A 15,169-nucleotide genomic window follows, 5' to 3' on the forward strand; every position below is an offset into this window, starting at 1 on the left:
TTCTTCCCCTCCTTTCTTTCCTTCCCCCTCTCCCTACTTTCCTTCCTTTTCTCATTTATTCAAACTTACCATGGACATTCTGAGCAATAAGCTCATCCATGAAATAAAACACAATTGACACATTCAAGCATTTTTTTTTACAAAGGTTTGGACAGAACAAACACACACTTCAACAACAGGTGTCCAGCACTGGGTTTTACCAGACCCTAGGGCTACAGAAATAAATCACAACTCATCTGCAACCTCTCAGTGTTTATGGTCCCATGGAGACAGAACATTACAGAGAAATAATATCACTATCAGTGATGATCAGTACTATGTGTCACACAATTCCAAGCAAGCAGGAGACACTAAGGTGTGGTGGGAAAAGAACAAGGTTGGAATTTATGATTTTCTCCATTCTAATTTTGTGACCCCTCAAGCCAGATTCCATTTCCAGAGACCAAACAAATGTGCCAGTGGAGTGAAATATGGTATACAAAGTCCTCACACATTATCCAGAGAATGCTGTTAAACATTTACTATTAGCAGGGACAGATTTACAGAAGAGGATGGCTGGGCCTGGACCAGGAAAGAAGGTGCGGCATCACTAGGCAGAAAACACGAAGACAGGAATTTCAAATATTCCAGGCACGGGGAACTGCACATCCAAAGCAGAAGCATGACAACCAGTTGGCTTGTTTGGAAAATTAAAGAAGCCTCATGGCATTTCACCATAAAATAAGTGAGAAGCAGATAGTAGAAAAGAATGGCCAGGGCTGGGAAGGTGGCTCAGTGGTAGAGTGCTTGCCTTGCATGCATGAGGCCCTGGGTTCGATTCCTCAGCACCACATAAGCAAAAAAGAAAAAAACGGGCAGTGGCGCTGTGGCTCAAGTGGTAGAGCACTAGCCTTGAGCTGAAGAACTGAGGGACAGCGCCCAGGCCCAGAGTTCAGCCCCATGACCGGACCAAAAAGAAAAAAAAAAAAAAAGAATGGCCAGTGGGCTTTTAAGTTCTGACAAGGAGTCTGGACATGATCTTCTGGAACATACTGTCCAATACACAGTGGTTGGCCACATGTGGCTACTGAAATAACATGTAAAAATTCATTTCCTTAGTCACACCCCATCTCCAGTGCTCAGTAGCTACATGTGGCTGGTGGGTGTTGGCTCCTATATCCGACAGCACAGACTTAACATTCCCACTGTTATCTGCATAGCCATCAGCACAATCCAGGAGTTCAGCTGCTCAAGTGTTCAGCATATCAGCAGCATCAGCCTCTTGTGGGAGCTAGCTGGACAAGGAGTCTCAGGCCTTATGTCAGACCTACTTGAATTAGCCCCTGCATTCCATAAGATTCACCTCACCCCCACCTGACTCCAGGTGATTCTTGTGAGCACGGAAGTTTACGAAACACTGCTCTCTGGAATGGGAAGCTATTGAATGGGTTGGGTAGAAGCAATGAGGTCAAAGCCACAATTTAGAAGTTGATTCTAGTATTTTAGAATAAGAGGAGAGCAAGACAGAAGAAGAGAGACCAGTAAGGAGATGGTAAACAATTGGGCAAGTTAGAGATAAGCTCCTCTTCTGGACAAAAGAGCCCAAACAACTATGGTAAGTGATTAGGCTGGGCTTAATCCCTCCCCTTGCCACACTGCGCACTGTCCCCCTCACCCCCCAGCATGGCAAAGGCACCCTTGCACAATGAATATTGCATACCCGAGGAGCCAAGCATGGTGAGGGATGAAGAAGGCCTGAACAATACAGCTCTGAGGATATTGATTAGCAGCAAGAAACTACCATGAGAGGAAGTGTTGTTCTATAATATGCTATGGCAGGAAAGCGTGGCAGTAGGCATAAGAGAGTAAGGCCTGCCAGGAGCACTAGTCTCCCCACGTCAATGCTAGTGGGCAGCCCTGCTCTGTGGAGTCTTTGCTTCATTTCCCATCAGGAAAGTGATTAAACTAATTGCCTTAAACCAGGGCTGTATTTCCTCTGTATAACACCCATAATTTGGGGTTTGAATACAATTGCAGTAAATTATACTAATCACAGGAAAACTTCATTAAACCAATATAGGTTTATTCAAAAGAATGTAGTTCTAAGCAATCAGTGCTCCTCTAGATGAAATAGTGCCTTCTGGTTTCATAATAAAAGATAGTGGATGCTTTAAAACTCTGCTAATTGGTACTCCATATTTTTTTAAATGATGGGAAGTTTTTGTTTTGTTTTGTTTTGTTTTAGCAAATGTGAACCCATTTGGAGAAATGATCATCTTTTAAACCATGAACCACAATTGCTTGAAAGAAAACCAAAGAGCAACCTCGAATCGAAAATCTTGAAATGTAGTTCTCTCTATTCGGAGTATTTCTGCATTTCTGGGACAAAGCCAACTTTAACTTAGGTGTTTCCAATTGCTTTAGGTTACAAGAGTTGAGGAAGCAAAAATGTTCACCATTAACTGCACAATATTGCACACATGCATGTGCGCACGCACACACATCTTGTATTGGCCAGAGTTCCTAGAGGAACTAGGCAGCCCACTCACCAGTCAACACTGAAGATTGTTTAATGAAAGAATCACTGACAGCTGTTGAAGGTGAAGTCATAAGGAATAAATGAAGATTACTGATGCACTCTGGGTCTGCAACAGCTGGAAAATGTTATCACTCTAGGCCAGAAGGGAAATAGAAAGGAGAACTTTCAGAATCTTCAAGAAAGTAGCACCAAGATAGGGACACAAGTGATTTTTGTCTTGCTTGCTATTGTTTCTAACGTATTTATAAGGTGCCATGTGATTTTTTTTTGTTTCTTTGTATGTCCCTTCCTCATGGTATAACCCCGTTTTCACTGTATTTGATGTTGGTATAATTTGGGGAGGGAAAAGGAAAAACAAAATGTTTAAATAGGGATACAGGTGGACCTATTGCAACAATGAAATGTACAAGGCACTATGTTGAAAAACGAACTTTACAATTTAGGTGGGGGCAGGGTGTGTAGTTGTGGAGGTGGGAGGGAAAGGATGGTAGGGATAAAACAAAGGAGGAGGCAACAATGCTTGATAAGAAATGTATTCACTATCTTACTCATGCAACTGTAACCCCTCTGTACAGTATTTTCACAATAAAAACCTTACTTAAAAAAAGAGAAGGCTGATCATGAAGAGCTTTGGCCTTTATACCAGAGGATGCAGTCAACTTGCCATGATCCAGAGCAGAGAAAAGCAGACAGGAGGGAGGAGAGAGGAGAGGAAAGAAGAGGGAAAGGGAGGAAAGGAAGAGAAAAAAAATACCCAATCTCACACTCCTGCTTTTCTCCTGGCACCTACTGCTCCCAAACAGGAAGCCCGATGTTAGAGACAGCTGTTACTGCAGCCATTCAGTGAGCCTTCAAAATTCAGAGCAAGGTGGAGAGGGGGAACAAGTGTGTAGGTAATAGGAAGTATTCAGTCCTAACTCCACAAACATATCGTGTTACATAAGCATGTCTGACATTTTCAGAACACCATACAATTAGCAAGTACTTTCAAAGATTTTTCAATTATATATATATAAAATATAATATATATAGTTATTAAGAATTTTTCAGTACCAAGGTTTTGAACTCAAGACCTTGTGCTTGTTAGGTAAGTCCATTACCACTTGAGTCATCTCTACAGTCCTTTTGATTTTAGTTTGTTTTTCAGATAGGGTCTCATGCTTTGGCCCTAAACTACAATCTTCCTTCCAAAATTGCTAAGATTACAAGCATGCACCACCATGCCTGGCGTATATTTATTAAATAAAAAAATTATTTGCCACTGAACAGATACCTTCCACTTTCAATAACTAAGTTTCATTATCAACTTTTTATACTGTGAAAAATATACCTAATATGAAATTTACCATTTTAACCATTACAAAGTATACAATCCAGTGTTAAATACTTTCACAATTTGTTCAGTTATCATAATGCTGCAGAACTGTCTGCCACACCATCCCAATGGGGATCTCATGCAACAAATTTACTTTAAAAGCAACAGACTTGCTTTTTGTATAAAGATTGTGAAAGATGAATGGTGTGACAATTTTCCTAAGAGTCAACATTTTTAAAAATCAATATAACTTTATCAGTTGAGACACAGAGAAATCCATAGAAGAGTTACTTCGAATTAACATAAATAATGTAGTTAATTTAAAGACTTGGATATTTAAGAAAATAACTTCTTGTTGGATACTCTGTTTGATCAAATTATTTGTTTTCTAAACAATTTGGTACTTGTGTGGCAGAAGAAATGCTAATACAATTGGGTTTACTAATCAGGTGTTAGTGTAGTGGTACATGCCAATACTCCTAGATATTTAAGAGGTCTCAGTCTGAGTTCCAAAGGGAAATCCTATCTCAGAAATTTAAAAAGGCTAGGGCTGTGGCTCAAGTGGTAGAGAATATGAATCCCTACTGAGAGTCAGACTGGGGATTGGGGTGGGGGATGGGGAGGAAGAAGAAAAAAAGAAAAGGAAAAAGGAGATGCAAATGTCCTGATAACATATTCCTTCTTTAATGGTGAAATAATTTCAATCCCAAGCATTGCAAATGAAGCCAAAATACATTTCCAAAGAGTTTTAAGCAAACCTAACTTCTATCTCTGTAAGGATGTTAGTGGCAAGTGAGCAGTGCTGTCCTAGCTCTGCTGTCCCTGGCCTTCTGCATGCAGGCCAACAACTTAGCCTTTCTTATCTGTGTGATGAGGGTTTAGACTTTGATCCCTGATACCCCTAGCAATTCCAATGTTCCCTATGACTTTAGGCATTGCCTTCAAACCTTCTAAGCACTCACTGGAAATGCTCTCAGACTAAGCACATCAAATAATTAAACATGCAGTATTTACTCTTTTGATGAAACAGAGCGGAATTTGACCCCTTTAAAAATCCTGGATGTGGGAGCCAAACATTTGTGCACATAAGCTAGTGGGACATGGGCTTATCATTTAAGAACACAAGTAAAGCAGATGCATTGACTCACATGTCTTCAATGGGTATTTTAATAATACGGAGACACAGTTTTGACCTATTGTTGGCAACACAGTTTTCTCTGTGGAGCTGGCTGACTGGCACTGATCCATCCCCACTCTCCCACCTGGTCTCCTTGGTAACCATGGGCCTAGATCTGTGGGATGTTTGCAGGACATCTGGTGGGATTAAGGTTCAGACTACTGCTATCAGAGATCAGGCCCATAGCTTGGCTTTTGAAGACCCCCAGCTAATTAAAGAATCAGCAGCCACAGGCAGGAATGTGGAGAGCCCCGATGTTGCTAGGAAGTGAGGATAGCCCAGCAGTTAACCATGTAGCACCAGAACAAGGTTGCTTGGGGCTGAATACTAGCCAGTGGTAGAACCTGGGGCAAATTAATGAGCCTCTCTGAGCTTCTATTTCCACATTTTCCAAACCAGTTTAACTGAAGTCCCTTCCTTGTGCAGACACAAAAGCATCTAGGTGCAACCAATGTAACAGGAATAAGAAAACAACCCCTTTCAAGATAACTATATGCAGCTTTGTTTTAAGGGGACTATAAAACTGTAGCATACAAGTGAGGTGCTAGTGGCTCAGGCCTATAATCCTAGCTACTGAAGGCTGAGCTCCAAAGCCAGTCCAGAAAGACAAAGCCAAGAGACTCTTATCTCCAACTAGCAGCAAAAAGCCAAAAAATGGAGGTGTGACTCACATGGCAGTGTGCCAGACTTGTGTGAAAAAGCCACAAAAAAGCACTAGATCCTGAGTTTAAGCCCAAGCATCTGCACCCCCCCCCCAAATGTAGCTTCCAACACCTCTGCTCTGCACACAAGGTTAGAGCTGCAGAGCGAGACAGGACCACAGCCAAAGAATGCAAATCTTAAGATCATATTTGGTCATCAGATCAAGGTAGGGGTCTCAGCTTTACAGATGACTTAGCTGCATTGACTTGAGCACGCCCATCTGTACTTTCCTCTAAAGTGCAATGGAGATAAACCCAGAATCTACCTCAGAAAGCTATGCCAATGAGTAGACAGAAAATGCACAAACAGTACTCCAGGCAGTGCAAGTCATCAATAAGTATGATTGGCTACCTCTGCTATGTCCACTGATGTTCCACATGACCCCAGTGTTCCTGTATCTATAAGTTTATTCCTTTATTTCATGTGTCGAGCACTTATACCAGGTTGGATGCTAGGACACTCACAAATACTTAAAGAGAAGAGGCTCCTGCTCCTAAGTATCTCACATATTTAGCTAGAAATAAGTAATCCATACATTAAGTAATGGTAGAACCTTCAAGATGAGGCATTGTATGGACCATGAGTGGTTGGCCAGGGCTGGAAGCCTGGCCAGGACTAAAGAGATGTTGGGAAGATAGTCTTGACAGTAGAGAAGTGAGGCAAAGACATCTGATGGTGAGGGGTACAAGTTTTAGATTTTGACAGCCAACATTCATAGTCGCAGATCTGCCACCATGAACTCATGTGATCTTGCATGCCTCTGTCACCATTGCATCCCTCTATGCTCTTTTCTCAGCTGTGACATGAAAGAATGATGCTACTTACTGAGTTACATGAGTCAAAGCACTTGACTTGTAGCAAATATTGTTATGGCATGAGTAAGAAAAGAATCTTCAAACAACGACCTTCCCTGGAGCTTTGTGTTTCATTTTGCTTTGGTTTTGTTGTTGTTGTTGTTGTTTGTTTTTTTTATGTCTCTGCTCTGTAGCCCAGGATAACCTCAAACTTGTGATCCTCCTGCCTCTGTTTCCCAAGTGGCAGGATTAATTACATGTATGTGCCACCACATCTGGCTTTAGATAACAAAAAGAAAAAAACTAGATATGCTGGTTTAACACCACCACTGTGGATCTTAAAATCTAGAAAGATGAGTGGATCCTCTTAGTACAGTCTCACTTGTGAACTTTCAGAAACATTCATGGCCTCCAAGGACTGGGGTCAGTATTTCTTCATTCTTTCATTCATTCTCCAAAGTCTTGCTGCTAAGAAGTAGCAGAGTTAGGGGCTGAAGTCAGATCATTTTGAATCCAGATTCATTTATCTCTATCTTTGGGTTTTCAGCAGGTAATATACCTGCTGGAGCCTTCCCTCTTATCATGTTCATCTCTACACAGTCTCAGCCTCAGCCTGTCATTTTCCTGGGCTCCTTACTGATGCTTGACTTGGGTCTTGTCTGTCTGTGTTTCCAAAATGTTCCGAGTACCTGTCTCCTAAGCAAGGAAGCTCACCCTAGAAGCAGACCTCTTTCAGGCTAAAGCCAGCTTCCTCCATTTCAGGCTAATAGCAACTCTCCCCATTAACAGAGAATGTTGTTACTCCTTAGTAATGTGAGTGGACATAGCATTGAAACTACAGAAAATCTCCTAAGGAATTTCCTACTGAATTCCTTCCCTATGCTAAGGTCTGGAATAGAGCACAGTTTGTGGCTTTCTTTATAAGGTCATCCAATGTCAAGATTAAGCCCCTGAGGTCTAATTTAGGAGGGTTAAGGGTTTAACAGAGGATTCACATTGCCTGAGAGCAATTGAATAGAAGCAGCATTCCCTAAGCCCCATTGGATTCTCATTCCTGAAACATCTACAGACTTATCATCTCCTGACCGCCATGACTCAGTGAGCAGCCTGGCTCAGCATGTCACCACGATGTCATCACTGGATGCATTTGCTTCCACTAGCCATATGGTAGTTTGGAAGAGCTCTTTTGTAGTTTGATGGTCTGGAAATGATGGAGGTTCTTTTTACATTCTGTGTTGCTGGCTCATTTCTGTTTGCGAAGATGCAATGCCACTAGGACTTGACAGTATTGAAGGAAGCCTTATGAACTGATTTTTTCCTCCATCAGTCAAGCTCTAATGTCTTAACTTGCTGAGACAGATGGGTAAGGATCAGAACTTTAGAAACTCTTATCAGCAAGCAGCATTACAAAACAATGAAAAGGTGCCAGCCAGAGTGTTGGCTGCTGGAGATGGAGATAAACAAGACAAATAGCCTGTTCCAGTGGGGAAAGCAAGGTAAGGAAAGGGTGATCATGGGGGAGTTGGAAAAGAGCATGGGAAAGCAGGGTTTGTGGGAGACCAATGAAAGCTGAAAGAGCCAGAAACAGCTTCCCAAAACAAATTCAAGTTGAGTTGTAAGGGCAGAATATGTTAGTTGAGCCCCTCTAAATCCTGCTTCAACTCATTCATTCTCCAACGTCATGCTGCTGAGACAGAGCAGAGTTAGGGAATGAAGTCAGGTCATTTTGAATCCAGATCTACTCCTCTCTATCTCTGAGGAATAAGATCTTGGGACAGGGACCAGCCTTCCCTCATGGGGAACAACTCTGTATTCTTAACCAAAGAGGGAAGGGAAGTAGAGTTCTCCCTCAGGTCTGTGGTAGAAATGTACCACTGTCTGTTGGTGAGTCCTGGAGTGGCTTTAGGTATCCAGGCACCCCAGGATCACCATGGATTGGATGGGAAACCTGGGCACCAGAGGAAACAACTAGAAAAAATTTGGAAGGGCCATTAGATTTCTAAAGGAACCTCACAGCACACAGAGATTCTGGAATATGATTCTTCTCAAGTTCTCAGTGATCAACTAGGAATCCAACCACTGAAATGTGGAGGGCAATGCCTACCCAAGGAATAAGACTGAGTTTAAGGGCAAGGTGGCTTTTTTTTTGGCAGCAGGGATGGGGGGGTGCTGTGGAGATCTCACCATTAGCTACCATAAGCACTGTTGACTACTATACTAAATCCAGGCTCCAGAATGGCACCAGAAGCTGTAAGAAGGGATCACAATTGCTCACTATCTCAACATTGGAAACCTAGCAGCCTTATTCAGACCAGCTGTGGCTTTCATCTCTCTAAGGCATGCTGAATGTCCATGGCTCCCCACCTTGGCAGAGTTTATTCTATCTGTATTAACCTGGAGTATCATTCCCATCTAGTCAGAACTTTGATTAAAAATCTGCAGTATTGGCAGGCATTTGTAGCTCATGCTAGTAATCCTAGCAACTCAAGAGGCTAGGATTTGAGGATTGTGGTTCAGAGCCAGCCTAAGCAGACAAATCTGAGAGACTCTTTTTTTTTAAAATTTAATTTAATTTTATTTGTGAACATACTGTACAGAGGAGTTACAATTACATGGGCAGGATAATGCATACATTTCTTACCAAGCATTGAAGCCTCCTCCTTTGTTTACCCTTTACATCCCTTCCCAGCCTCCCCCCTCCCCCCCAATCCCAATCCTTCTCCTAACCCCTCCCCCCCCCCACCGACGTTGTAAAGCTCGTTTTGGACATGACAACTTGTACTTCTCATTGTTGCAACAGGTCCACCTGTATCCTTAAACAACTGGTTTTTCCCCATCTCCTCCACAAGTTATACTGACATCAAATATAGTGAAAGCAGGGGTTATACTGTGGGGGAGGGACATACAAAGCAACAAAGAGATAATCTTATAAATGCATTAGAAACACATGCATGAAAGAAAAAAACATTAAAATACACATCTAAGGGTTCATTTTCCTGACATCACATTATCTGACCTTTTCCGCTTGACTCATACATATACTAGGTATTAAGAATAAGGGAAACCATGGGACCTATGTTTCTTTGGGCCTGGCTTACTTCACTTAATATAATTTTTTCCAAGTTTTTCCATTTCCTAACAAATGGGGCAATGTCATTCTTTCTGATGGAAGCATAGAATTCCATTGTGTATATATACCACATTTTCTTGATCCATTCATCTACTGAGGGGCATCTGGGTTGGTTCCATATCTTAGCTATGGTAAATAATGCTGCAATAAACATAGTTGTGCTGGTAGCTTTAGTGTGGTCTTGTTTGTAAACATTTGGGTAAATGCCCAAAAGTGGGATTGCTGGGTCATAGGGGAGTTCTATGTGAAGTCTTTTGAGGAACCTCCATACTGCTTTCCAAAGTGGTTGAACAAGTTTACATTCCCACCAACAATGAAGTAAGGTTCCTTTCTGTCCACATCCCCTCCAGCATCTGTTGTTGTTAGAGTTCTTGATTTTTGCCGTTCTAACTGGAGTGAGGTGATATCTCAATGTTGTTTTGATTTCTGAGAGACTCTTATCTCCAGTTTACCAGTGAAAAGCCAGAAGTGGGGTTGTGGCTCAAGTGGTAGAATACCACTCTTAACATAAAAACTTGGTGGAAAGAGCTCGAAGCCCTGTGTTCAAGCAGGAAAGTAAAACCAAGAATGTTAGGATTGGGAAGGAAGGAAGGGAAGAGGAAGGATGATAGGAGCGGATGGAATACTTTAAATACAGGTTTGGAAATAGAATATTAAAACCTATTAAAATTTTTAAAAAAGAAACCTAAAAAAACCTATTAAAACTTTTAATTAATTTATTTTTTTAAATTAGAAATCTTCATTAAACAGAAGGGTTACACTTAAATAAGTCAGTCAAAGAGTACATTTCCTTTTGGACAATGTCACCTCTACTCTTGATCTCTCCCAGTTTTCCCCTCCCATTCCATCCACAAATTGTATAGTACATTTTCAACATAGTGTCCAGTGAGTACCATTTCTGCATTTGTTCACCCTTGGTTCCTTCATTTCTGTGCCCCCTCCTTTATACTCCCAAACAAATGAAACAAAAAGAAAACATTGTAAAACTTGTTTTTAAAAGGGAAATGAGCCAGGCGCTGGTGGCTGTAATCCTAGCTACTCAGGAGGCTGAGATCTGAGGATTGAGGTTCATAGCCAGCCCCGGAAGGAAAGTCTGTGAGACTTGTATCTCCAATAAACCACCAGAAAACGGGAAGTGGCACTGTGGCTCAAGTGGTAGAGTGCTAGCCTTCAGCTGAAGAGCTGAAGGATGTGCCCAGGCCCGGAGTTCAAGCTTCATGACCGACAAAAAAAAGGGGAGAGGGGAAGTAGATAAGAGTAAAAGTTTGAATCTGATCAATGCATACATAGATATATCATAAGGAAGCTTCCTTCTAAGATTGATATATACTAATAAATTTTGTAAAAAACATGTGTTTATATGTTGGCTTACATACTGGAATTTTAATACTGTACAAAAAGGTGGCAATCTTAGTTACTCATCGTTAAACTGACCATAAGCTAATATTGTCCACACAGCTTGGACTAAGTGGGAGGTTTTGCTTGGCTTTCTGGCCTCTTTCTCGCCACTTTCAATGTCAGTAGCAGACAAAACTTAGGAGGGTTCACCTTCGTGCTTCTTGCTGCAGTGATTTTGCTTATCTCCACTTTGCCAGAAGGGTCCCCCTCTCTGCCCCCACCACATCACCTGCTCATTCTTCAAACCTCCACCCTGCTCTGTCTTCAACTGTCCTTTACTTTGTTTGGAAATTCAGGAGGCTTACTATTTTTATTTCTCTTCAATGTCTTTGGGTGTGTAGAGATGTTTGATGGTTTTATTTTGTTCTTACTTCTGGAGCACAGGTCTAAAATGAGATTCAAACTGTTTATATCATTTCAGAGGCTAGAGCAGCTGGATCCTAGGCTGCAGTTATTTTGTAAGAAGCAGTTTGAAAGATTGTAGCAAAGGGCTGTTTGTTTTGCTTGGGACTTGGAGAAAGATTGAGGAGGGCTTTAGAAAAACAACAGGGTACATGGCAGCAGGTGCTGTTCCAGAGCAGAAATGAGGCATTAATGTAACACTAGAATCAAATTCAACTTTCCTCCTTGTGCTTAGAAGTCACTGGAAGGAAGCCAGGCTGTTGTTTGGACACCCTCTAGGCTCTCTAAGAAATACAGAATTGGATCCCAAGAGGGACAGGAGTTTGTTAGCTATCAAGCTCTTAACCGAAGCAAAATCCACATAAACACTGATTCTCCCTCTCCTGGGGTAGTTCTATGACAGAGGATAGAGAGAGGCCACTAAATTTTCAATAGAGTAAGGAATTTAACCTGACAGTGCCTTGGCCAAAGATGATATGGATTGCTTACATGGAGCATTAAAGCTATTATCGGGGGCTCAACCTGGTGGTACATACCAGGTAATTCCAGACCCAAAAGTCTTAAGGGAGGAGGATTGTGGTCCCAAGTTCTAGGCAAACAAAACAAAACAAAACAAAACATGAGACCTATCAGAACAACCAACTAAAGGCAAATGGACAGGGAGTGTGGCTCAGTGGCTGGGCCCTCACCAGAAGTACAAGTTCAATCCAGATACCACCAGAAAAAAGAAAATGATCAGTGAAAAGAAGAGGAATCAATCTGGTTCAACTCCAGCCTGCAAAGCTATTGAGAATTTTACCAGGAGATGCACACACGTGCACACGCGCACACGCACACACACACGCACACGCGCACACGCACACACACACACACACACACACACACACACACACACACAAACACATTCAGTCCTTTAAAGTCACACTGGTGCATCACGCTGGGTATCTCCCATGAAGTCCTCACCACATCTTAAGCCATGGATTGCTGACTTTCATGCTAATGAGAATATTACAGTTAATATCTGTTAGGCATCCTATACAGATGAGCCATTGACAAAACTACTCCAGAGTTTCGGAATGCTGTTATTGTAATGGGCATCGTCATCATCGTCATTGTCATCATCGTTATCATTACTAACACCGAGTAAATTGACTGCAATCTCCGTAGCACTTTATGGCTCTCTTGCTGAAACAATTTTCTGAACCAAATTTTATAGGACTATAGGAGTGAATGAGGTTTTAGCATGCTAAAGCAAGAAGGGCCCATGTGAATTTGGTATGGTTTTCTGCAGGACAGAAGAAATGAAAGCTAGGGAGACATTAAACAATTAGACAACAGTCAGTGATGATTATTATTTACACAATAGAACTACAGCAATATATAAATAATCAATTCCTATATTTTTAAATGATCATATAGTAAAAATAATCCTATTTACTTTTGAAATATCTTTATACTCTGGAGATAAGTCATTTGTTGGATACTTGACTTGCTAACATTTTCTCCTGGTCTAGAACTTTTTAAAAATTCTCTTAACAGTGTCTTACACAGACAAAAAATTGTCAAAGTCTAAATTATAATGGTCTTCTATGAATCATGCTTTTGTGTCATATATCTAAGAACTCACCCCAGGTTGTAAGTATTTTCCCAAGTGTCCTTTTTAGTTTTCTATTTCTAAGTTTTACATATAGATCTGTAAGGTAGAAAGTTAGGTCCAGTTTTGTTTTATTTTGCTGTTTTTGCCTAAGACTGTTCAATTGTTCCAACACCACTTATTGGAACAATTCTTTCTCCATTGAGTTGCTTTTGCCCCTTTATCAAAAACCAATTCTCTCTATTAGTGTAGACCTATTCCTACACTCTTTGTCCTGTTCCATTGATCAGTACAGCTGTGCTACTTCATCAATACTGTGGTGACTGTCTTCATGACTTTAGCTTTCCAATAAGTCCTAGAAGCAAATTGTGTGATTCCATCAATTGGACTCTTCTTTCTCAAAATTCAATAAGTAGGTTCCAATGAGCTTCTGCTATGAATCCAACACCATGCCAAGCACATTACATGAATGAGCTCATTTAAGCTTGCCAAGAAACTTTTGAGTTGGAATCCACCAGAAAACAGATGTTCAGGAGGATGTAATGGATTTATTGGGGGAAAGGCTGTGAGAGGATTAAGGGGGAGAGGGAACTGGACTAAGCAGGGAAAGCATCACACTGAGCATGAGATTGATCTGACACAGCGCACTGAGGCGGCAGGAAGTAGAAGTCAGGCTACAGTCCACCCAAGGCTATGGTGGAATTTCACAGCAGTGGACCCAGAAGAGTGTAAAGGTACCACCAAGGCTCCTGAAACCAACTGTGTATTAGTTTCTCATCAGCTGTAGAAAGTATGGCCTCCATAAGAAATTATGTGCAGGGTGTCATGATTCTAACTATAACTGTCATTGCTTCCCTAAATGCAAACTCATTCTCACCAAGCATTGGGATACGCTTGTGCACTGGCAGTTTGTAGTATGTGACTAACTGAAGAAGGGTGTTTCCTTTCATTGCAAGTAGCTTGCAGTATGTAACTAAGAGGAAGAGTGTTCTTATTGTTGGGAGCTTGAGTATCAACAGGACACCACAAGAAAGGGGGCTGGGACATCCCCTCCACTTCTTGCCTGCTCATTGTGGAATATGTAGCTAGTTGGCAACAGGAATAGCCTCACAAACAAATAGCCTAACAAAATAATGATCTTTGTTTTTCAGACCTGCTGAGACTTAAAACAAGTAATGACTAAGTATTCCAGATAGGAAATGTATTACCCAGCCTTTGTCCAGCTGTGGGAAGGTAGCCATCAGCTTGGCCACCTACATAAACCACGTATATATTCCCAGAAAAAATAGAACCGTCCTCTGTCTTTGGGCCAGCCTTTCCAATAAAGTCACCTTTGGTGTCTTACCAGCCTAACTCTTAACTGGCCAATCATGGAACAAACTGTCAGACTTTAATTCTGGTAATATCATCTCATGATCAAACTTAATTACAGTATTCGAAACATACAAACTAATTTGATCCTTCTCGGAAATGAACATATCAAGGTTGATAGTTACAAGTTCTCTATCAGTTTTGTGCCCTGTAAGAACCAAGTGCTCTGAGACAGCATTTAGAGCCATTTTCCTAGACCGACATAGGGAGCTAGTTCTTGCCCTATCTCCTTGTTAATTGATTCTTTTTCCTCCTTTACTATTGGTCCTTCCATTTCTTTCTCTCTTATGCCTCTCTTTAAATTTCTTTGAAGATCAAAGTCATGGCCCACCCACATCCTCCTCCCAGCTGCCTTCTGCTTTATCTAAAAATGAAATTCCAAATCTCCAATCCATGTTCCCACTTGCCATTTGTAATAAAGTGTCATATTATTCATTGCACAGATGAGGCCACTTTCTTTGCAGCACTGGTAACTGGTTGGCAAGTGTTTCCACAGGCTTTGCTACTTTAAGTGCTATGTCATGGAACACTTCAGGGCATTTGAGGGTCTTCATGTACATACTAACAAGCAGCTGGCCAGCCCCAAGTTTCTTCTCCTTTGATCTGCACAGATCCTTCTATTCATTAAGAAGAGCAATTGACAGGGAGCAGAGAGATAAGAGGACAGTGGTCAGAATTCCATGGACAAAAAGTTGGTAAGAACTTGTCCCAAAAAAGAATCTGGGCTTGATGCCTCATGTTTATAATCCCTGCTACTAGGGAGTTAGA

This window comes from Dipodomys merriami, unplaced genomic scaffold (genome assembly GCF_024711535.1).
Source record: "Dipodomys merriami isolate MVZ:Mamm:240054 unplaced genomic scaffold, mDipMer1.0.p SCAF_4, whole genome shotgun sequence".
Classification (NCBI taxonomy): domain Eukaryota; kingdom Metazoa; phylum Chordata; class Mammalia; order Rodentia; family Heteromyidae; genus Dipodomys; species Dipodomys merriami.